Source organism: Lepisosteus oculatus, unplaced genomic scaffold (genome assembly GCF_040954835.1).
Source record: "Lepisosteus oculatus isolate fLepOcu1 unplaced genomic scaffold, fLepOcu1.hap2 HAP2_SCAFFOLD_94, whole genome shotgun sequence".
Classification (NCBI taxonomy): domain Eukaryota; kingdom Metazoa; phylum Chordata; class Actinopteri; order Semionotiformes; family Lepisosteidae; genus Lepisosteus; species Lepisosteus oculatus.
The window spans coordinates 383,547-392,720 of NW_027168430.1; the positions used below are offsets into that span (position 1 = coordinate 383,547).

Consider the following 9,174-nt stretch of genomic DNA (forward strand, 5'->3'; position numbering starts at 1 on the left):
AGGACATTTGTGAAGCAGAGGAGTGACATCACCACAAAGGCGACTTATTCTGCTGATCGTTTTGGTGAATAATGATTGAGGCGTGTTAAGAGAAAGGTAGCTGCGTCAGCATGCTTAGGCTGCAAAGGATAAAGCAAAGGTTTACTCCATGCTGAAAAGAGAAGAAAAGAAGCACAACGTTTCGGCTGTGGAGCCTTCTGCGCCATCTTCTTTAGCAATGGTGATGATGTTTACATTGGAAAAACTGAGACACGCATACTGGAGGGGCTTGAACCACCAACTTTTCAGCACCACAGAGTCTGACAGTCTTTTGTGCGCCCTACATTTGCAGGTTTATGGTCAAAGAAAACAATCACTTGCGCTTCTTGCAGCCGGCAATCTTTTTCCACTGACAACCAAGAAATGGATTTCATCTTTCACAAGCTGTATGGATTTCTTCAAAAACAAGTTATTCCAGAAAGGAAATGAATTCTTGCATTAAACTGAACCAAGCTGTACATGTTTGTCTGAAATGAGACATGCGGCACAACAAGACACGGAGAGAGGCACCGCTGGTATTCAGACCCAGGATCGCCTGCTTACTAGGCAGGCACTTTAAGCCACTAGGGAACAGCGCCAGCAGAGCACCGTGCTTTTACAGACACTTGGACACATCTGCGTTCGGTGTGCACTTAACCTGCTCTCTGAGCCCGTTGCCTCCGTCCCATTTAATAGCAGAACTGACGCCAAGAGAAATGATGAGAAATGGCATTTATCTGGCACTTCTCATGTCCAAGGAGCTCAATGCCCTTGACACCTCCCCAAGGCGACAGAACTGTGCATTCTTTGGCGACAACATTTTTTCTTTTGTTTTATTTCTATACTTATTGATAGAATAAAAACGATATGTCATGTACTGTAAGGGAAATGTCTGTTTTCATGGGGAAAGCTAGCACCAGCAAATGTTGTGTTTAGAAGAAGTGATTTAACATGACACGTGACCTAATTTACCGGAGCAAAAGCTCACCCAGCAAGCCCTGCTTTACTTCTACAGGAGAGAAGTACTGTAGAGTCTGCAAGATGTTCAGCTGGGTAGCTACGTCAGCATGCCTCGGCTGCAAAGGAACAAGTAATAGGTTTATTGCATGCTGAAAAGAGAAGAACGGAAACACAGCGTTTCGGCCGTGAGGTCTTCTCACACCTGAAGAAGCCTCACACCTGTAAAAGGCTCCATGGTTTTCTTTCTTCTCTTTTCAACATGGAATACACCTATTGTCTGCAAGATGTGACAATTTCACGGTGTTTTGGAAGAAAACCTTTTTTCTTTGAATTCAAAATCAATCAGAATTTCAGCACGACACACCAACACTTTTTCTGTTTTAAGGAGATGATATTTTAAACCTGATAAAAATAGTAGGAAACACAAGTTTCTTGCTGTGAAAATTTAGATGGGGAAGTGTACTACTGGTAGCAGTGTAGAGCTCTCTGTGGTGGAATGCAAACACATGTTCTATGGGCCAGTGGCGTAATGGATTACGCTTCTGACTTTGGATCAGAAGATTGTAGGTTCGAGTCCTGCCTGGTTTGTGAGGCTTTTAAACCTCTCAGGTTCCTCGGTAACAGGTTGCCGTCATGTATATGAACTATAGAAAAGCATCTGCCACAACCCGTAAATTAGCACGCAAGTGCGGGCTAGTTAACACAGAACTGTATGGAGATCATCTCCAGCTCCGAGCTCAATTGCAATGAAAAAACATGCAGAACAGAACTGGAGAGCAGCTGAATTTGTGCTCAGTAGGGTGGGGAGGACTCAGCATTGCTATTGTTCTAATTGGCATGAACTGCAGGGGATCTGAATCAGAACACGTCACTTAGTTCGATCATTGCGTCAATATGTAGGCCACGTTAATATAGAATTATTACTTTGTCTGTCTCGTCTTTGTATATAGGTGAATGTCCCTGACAATTTCATGTTAGTTTTTAAGAACGACATTGGTGCTAATATATACATATATAGCATATAAGGAACACGTAAAAGTTTAGTCCATGCTGAAAAGATAAGAAAACCGCCACAAAGTTTCATCTCGGAATAAATCTTTACTTGTTGTTTTGCAGCCTACCCGTTCTGACCTAACTCCTCCCTTGAAATTCCCTAACAGATAAGGGTACGTAACGGCTCATGCGATGCTCAGTTGCAATTTGTCCCAAAACAAACAAGAACAGCAGCTGAGGGTTTGAGTTTGAACATGCACTGTATTAAAGCAGCTTTTATTTCCATTGATAAATGCTAGATATTCCTACAGAGATTCTCCAGGTAGTAAGCAATTCCTGTTTCTGTTTCTATTTCTGTTTCATATATATATACAGTATATATACAGTATTGTACTATTATTATATAATTGTTACACTGTGGCTGTGTTGTGTGTGTTAAGCTGCTGTTGCACTGCAATTTCCCTCACGGGATCAATAAAGTATCTATCTATAAGAAGACATTACCAACAACGACCACAAGATGGAGATATTGTCTAGACATTACCAACAACGACCACAAGATGGAGATATTGTCCAAAGAGGCAAGAAGGGCAAAGCCGCGATAAGGTAAAATCATTTTTTGTAAGAGATTGCTGTCAGAATGCACATCCGTATCCCAAACAGAATCTCTAGTAAAATATGATCATTTGTGAAACAGGCAATTGAGTGTCTGCTACAATATGATTGCTACAGATGCAGCCATTCAAAATGCGCGGGCGTACGCTGTACGCAGTCTACCACAAGTTACCGGTAAATACCGCGAGTTACCGGTAAATACCGCTAGCAAAATAATAGTATCCGGAATTTCCGCAAGGTGGCGCTAATAAAGCTCAACTTCTCATGTTTGAGCTGTAGCCATCAAAGTCTTTAATGAAGATATTACTAATAGTATTAATAATAAATGAACTTGGACAAGCTGTAAACTCAAAATATTGCCCTGGTCCACATTATTTTTTTCATTGACCGTCTTTGTAAAAGTAACACCACAGCATTTCGCAATCACGCATTTTTTTCCAATCATGCAAAGTACAGTAATTTTTGAGAATCGATTCACCATGCCTTTCACATGCTCATAAAAGAGGTTGATTTAGGAACATAAACATATTACCGTATGCAAACTGTACTGTATACAGTTTGTATATGTATATGTATATGTATATGTAATGTCTTAACTGTGCCCGTTTAAGTATTGAATATTTATTTGGAATTTTACCACTGAAGGGAAATCTTAGTGCCTGAGCATAAAAAGAATAGGAGCATACTGCAACACGTGTGAAGGCCATAAACGATATTAATTTTGGAACATAAACATACAGTATATGGCTGGTCTCGGTACTTTAAAGAAAACATACACGAAACATGGTTTCATTATGACCAGAATCGGTCTTGAGATATTTTTAACTTGATTTACAGTATTTGAGAGGTATGTCTTGACACCGATACTACGTAAATACTCCTCACGTATATGTTTCTAGGTTTATATTATGCATTTCATACGGTCAAATTGCTTTTGAGCAACTGATAAGAAGCGCGAAACGGTATGCCCAGGGCGTTTTAGTTTTCGTTTTGTTTTAATGCAGTGCAGTGGATTGATTAGAGATATCAAGTACATACAAGTCATTTTTTAAATGTTGTAGTTCGTCTTGTAAAAATGTTACGAGTACATCATCTGTCAACAATTACACAGGTTCTGTTTCCATATTGCGGTTTTTGGTTACGTAATATTATTTTCTAATTTCACGTTGTGAATATATGATTTGGGCAAACAGAGCCGCAAAGAAGTACATTATGGGTTGTTGTTGTTTTTTTGCAGTTTTATCTAAAATAAGTGATGCTTAAACCTTTGTCTGATTCTTGTGAAACTATCCACACGACAGTTACCTAGGAGTTGACTTCAGTGATGTCACTGATGGGATGTTTCTAAAAATCCATCCTCTGTAAAACATCTTCTCTAGTTGTTCTGCATATGTATTCGCTAATGAAGCTGTGTGTTCTGAGCCTGGTTCTCTACATTTCTGTATGAACCAGCTTAGAGGGCTAAAGACAGCTTGTGTTTAAATTGAGTGTAAGGTAATTTATGCTTCTAAAGTCATGGTCAGCATTTATTATTGTACTGTGCTGTAAACTTCTTCTGTGCCTAATTACATTATTTTATAGTCGATAATGTTTCTGTAGTGCTTTTTCAGCCCTCAGCATGTGTCTGCGCTGGTGGTGCTGTGGGTTAGGTTCCTGACTCCTATGTCACATGGTCTGTGGTTGAATCTCATGGAACTATGACTTTAATTTTTAACAAACATTTCTTTGAAAAAATGAAACATTTCCCTTGGTCAGAGATTAAATAAAACCTCACTCGCATCAAAACAAATTTATATTTCTAAATATCACAACATGATCGAATTTACGTCTTTTTAATAACAATGAATAGTCACCTATGCGTTACAAAATAAACATTTATATTGATTTGAATCGCGTTTTGATTTAAATCGTAAACGCGTGTTTAAATATATGTGTTTAAAGGCGATATACTGTATAAAAGTGCTGATTCTAATGGAATGTGTTCGGCCGGGGATTCAAAAAAATTATTTTTTTTAATTGCGAATCTAAGGAAAATTGCAGTATAACTTTGTTCATGCACAAACAGTGGCATGTTACATTATAATTTGGGTGTCTCCTCTTGCCAGAAAGCTCTAAATTGCATTTTGAGTGCGGTTTTTGACTTTTTCTAAATTGCAACCCATAAATAAAGCTGATACAGTTTAGACTTACTGTATTCTAAACTGTATTACAACATCACATTGGACAATGCAACGTAAATTGCAAAAATGCACTTGGAATCTGTCCAAGCCCTACTACGAAAATTATTTAAACTGCGACACTTATCATTCATCTTTAAATAAACTTTATTTTATATAGCGTTTTAAGCGAATAGATAATTAGATTGCTCATAAACCTAATCGCTTTTTCTACATAAACACAGCGTGATTGCTCTCTGAAAATGCTTTTTTCTTTATATTTAGGCTCAGATTTCAACTATAGATCGTATTATTATGAACTTTCTTGGAAAAATGTCTTTTATGTAAACCATGTTTGCTATTAATTCATTTAGGGCTAAAATACGTTCATTGTCTTCCAATCGAGTCGAGTTGACATTGGAAGCTTGCCACGCCCGGACTGTTACACCAACGCATTAGCATGTTGAAGCGATTTCATTGAGGAGGCCATCTACTAGTTAACACTGTACTTCCTACTTTGAAAATACCTGTGAAATTGGTTTAATTCGTCACAGCCAGCACTCCGGCAGAGAGGGGGGTTGTACTCGTTAATGTCTGATGACATACAAGTGGAAAGATTACAGATTTTAATCGTTTTTTTTCTGAACCAGGGAAAATCTGATCATGTTTCTCTATAACAATAATAAAAAACTTTATTTTCAATTATTTTACATATCCCGCTTGCACATCGCATGACTTTAATAAATCTATTCTTTATTAATACTAAATAAATAATACTAAAAATACTTCAGCAAAGAGGTCACTTGATTTTTGGAATAATTCCAAATAGCACAATGATCCACTGGCATTCCTGAAGTCTGTTTAGTGCATAATCTTCCAAATACAATCACTAAGCAATTATAAGAATTATACCATCCTATTTCTTTGTGATGTCCTGTAAAAACTAAACCTATTTTTATAAGGCTTTTACTCAAAAGATTTCCAAACACACAAAGCATTTGTGAAGTACTATAGTATTTCTAAAGGTTACTGGTACAACATCAATCATTAAAGCTTAACAATAAAGTTTAGATTGCTGACTATGGACTAACTACATTAACTAACTGCAATGCAACACTATACATTTTACAAGAATATCTGGTTGAATTCTTGCATTTGTAGCCAATTTAATGCGAGAGAAATAAGCCAATTTAATTATTTCACAAAAAATAATGTGATATAAAATGGATGTTTTTAACTTTATTGTAGTGTTTTAGAAACTAATATGTCTTCAAAAATGGTTGTTTTTCACTCCTAGGAATGAAAGCTGTTGTTATATAATGTTTATTTTCAAATTTTGAAAAATCAAAGGATTCTAGCTTTCTCCCCTTGCAGGCATCGGACACAGAGAACCTCATGGTTTTCCTAAAAATCATTTTTTATGTTCCCTGGTGTTCCAAACTTAGTTTTAATCAATTTTAATTTGTTATTATGTTAAAAACAGGGTAATAAATTTCTAATTGGACTATAAATAATGTCATATTGTCTGCTATAAAACTGATGTTTTCAACTCTATTGTAGAGATTCTAGAATCAACTAATAGAGAATTGAAATAAAAAAGGGCATAAGAAAACATTGCCAACAACGACCACAAGATGGAGATATTGTCTAGACATTACCAACAACGACCACAAGATGGAGATATTGTCCAAAGAGGCAAGAAGGGCAAAGCTGCGATAAGGTAAAATCATTTTTTGAAAGAGATTGCTGTCAGAATGCACAACTGAATCCCAAACAGAATCTCTAGTCAAATATGATCATTTGTGAAACAGGCAAATGAGTCTCTCAGGTGCCCATTGCTCATTTTCAGACACATTTATGCAATACTTTCACCATGCGTTGAGCAATAGGGATTAAAGATACCAGAGGTAAGGTTTAAAAGTGATTCTGAGGTGCAACACATCAGCGATACAGCTAGGCATCTGAAATGCGGGGTTTGAGAGCCCTTCAGGGAACACCGTACCCTAAAGGTACCAGAAGTCCACTAGTATAAGCATTAAGTCACTGTCACCCCTGTTACAATGTGATTGCTACATATCTTCATTTCTTTGGTTTTTAAGGAGTAAGAGTGCAGGGGGTCTAAATCTGCGATCCAGTGTGTTGAAGTATTTCACAACACTACCTGTAGCCCGTATGGAAATAAATACTAATTCTGATTATTGCCCTGGGCATGTACCAATAAATCACTGAGCATATATCACTGTGTTGAAGCTAGAGACCTGTATGTAATATTATGGTGCTAAAATGTCATTTTCACATATATTAATGTAATAAATGATTGCTTATGCTTAATAAACAAATCTAATTAAAATAAAAACTTAAGTTTTGTATTTGTTTTGTACCATAGAACATGATTTTCTTTGTATTTCAAGCCCACAAAGTGTCCAAATGATGCACGACATGATATAAGGAAGATTATCACATGAAAAATCGGTATTATCTTTCTCATGAAAATGCATTCCTTTCATTACCTTTTAATTTTTAAAATGAACTCAAGTTGTGTATAATGTAATAATTTAAGTAGAATAGATTCTAATAATATAATGATCCAGTGTGTTGCACTACTTCACTGCTTCACTGTTCTATGCCGTATGGAAATAAATCCTCAGACTGCTTACTGCCCTGGGCTTGTACCAATAAATTACAGGAGCACATCTATATATCACTGCGTTGAAGCAGGAGACAGACAATCACTGCAAACACATCCTAAATACAGTGTTCCAGCACCTTTGACCTCATCCAGAACGTATCATTTCTTGAAAGGGATTGCTGTCTGAATGCACATCTGAATCCCAAACAGAATCTCTAGTAAAATACGATCATTTGTGAAACAGGCAAATGACTGTCTCAGGGGCCCATTACTCATTCTCAAGACACATGTATGCAGTACGTACACCATGCATTGAGCAAAAGGGATCAAAGACACCACAGGTAAGGTTAGAAGTCATTCTGACTATATTCTAAAATATTGGACTCATATTCTTATGATGGCAGACATGATGCTGCGTTTAAAACCGGGGTTAATGGACATTATATGACTGTCAATTCTGTTTTGTTTTGGAGACACTTGGCTGCCTATATGGTACAGTGCAGCGTGAAGGAAACATTTTCCAAAACTGTGTCAGCTCAAAAGTTGTAAGAGAACCTCTCCAGCTGCTTTAACTCTCTTCATTTTTGTCATTTAATTGTCTGTCGGCACGATGTGGCAGCGTTGCATGACAACCCATCTCACCACGGAAAGGAACCTAACAGCTTTGGTAAGAGAGGAGAAAAGGACCTGGCCAGTAAGGGGCTCGAACCCACGACTTTGGCGTTATTAGCACCATGCTCTAACCAACTGAGCTAACCGGCCTCACGACAGTGATCCTCTCTGTGCAGCGCCTTTTACTTCTATTGACAAATGATAGCGATTCGAAGAGAGATCCTTCAGACCAGCAAGCAAACCCACGGCTATTTCGGTTTTCTATCTAGGCAACGTTGGTGTCTGCAATAGCATACATGAAAGCGTGATGCAATTTCTGTGGGTACATTTGTTGCACGTCATGCACAGTAAGAGTGTTTCTAACACCAAATAAAAAGTCAACAATTAACGATCACGCCTTCTCCTCAGTTAACCCACTGAAACCCTTGCTGTTAACAGTTCTTTACTGCGTGCTTTACGAGCACCTACATATCGTGTCGGTTCTTTCAGCTTTATTCATTAGGTTTTCAAAGGCATAAGTAGAGCACCAGAGGTCTGAAGAACTCATTTCCATGGCAGCAGGGCCAAGTGATTTAGCGTATTTATAGTACCAGGAAAGGAGAAGCGGCACTTCGCCTTTGCCACAGAGGCACAAGGATACGTGTGGCAAACGCCATAGTCGGCAGGATTCAAACCTGCGCAGGGAGTTCTCAACGGATTTCGAGTCCATCGCCTTAACCACTCGGCCACGACTACAGCGAGCTCACCCCCGCCGCATTCCTCCTATAATCTAACACGGAGTGCGAGGTGGCTGCGGAAACGTTTTCAAAGTCGCTCTCTGTTAAAAAAAAATAAATACCTTTGACAAAATACGTGCCGGCAGACAGACATGCCTCAGAGGGTTTAAGGCTGGCTTCACTTTCAAATGATAAAGTCTCCCCGTCCGGATGTCAAAATGCAACTTTGGCAGACAGAAAAAACATCAACAAACCACAAATGTGGACAAGGATTTTACAAGCTGCACCACACTGCACTTTCCAAAGCATTTACATTCCTGTTAGACGCAGGAATTGCCTTTGATTTGCGCGCTTACGAACGCCATGAAAAACGAAACAAAACTAAAGCCCTCAGCTCCTGCACTTGATTATAATGCCGTTACGTGTCGAAGCAGGAATTTATGTCATCCTACCACTGCAACACGGGGAATAGAGG

General features: G+C 38.3%; 2 non-coding genes across 2 annotated transcripts; one reads left to right on the forward strand and one right to left on the reverse strand.

The window, feature by feature from the left end:
• Positions 1-1,493: 1,493 nt before the first annotated feature.
• trnaq-uug (transfer RNA glutamine (anticodon UUG)) lies at positions 1,494-1,566 on the forward strand. The gene has a single exon. It is a non-coding gene; the product is annotated as a tRNA-Gln (tRNA).
• A 7,070-nt stretch (positions 1,567-8,636) lies between these two features.
• On the reverse strand, positions 8,637-8,718 carry trnas-cga (transfer RNA serine (anticodon CGA)). The gene has a single exon. It is a non-coding gene; the product is annotated as a tRNA-Ser (tRNA).
• Positions 8,719-9,174: the final 456 nt, after the last annotated feature.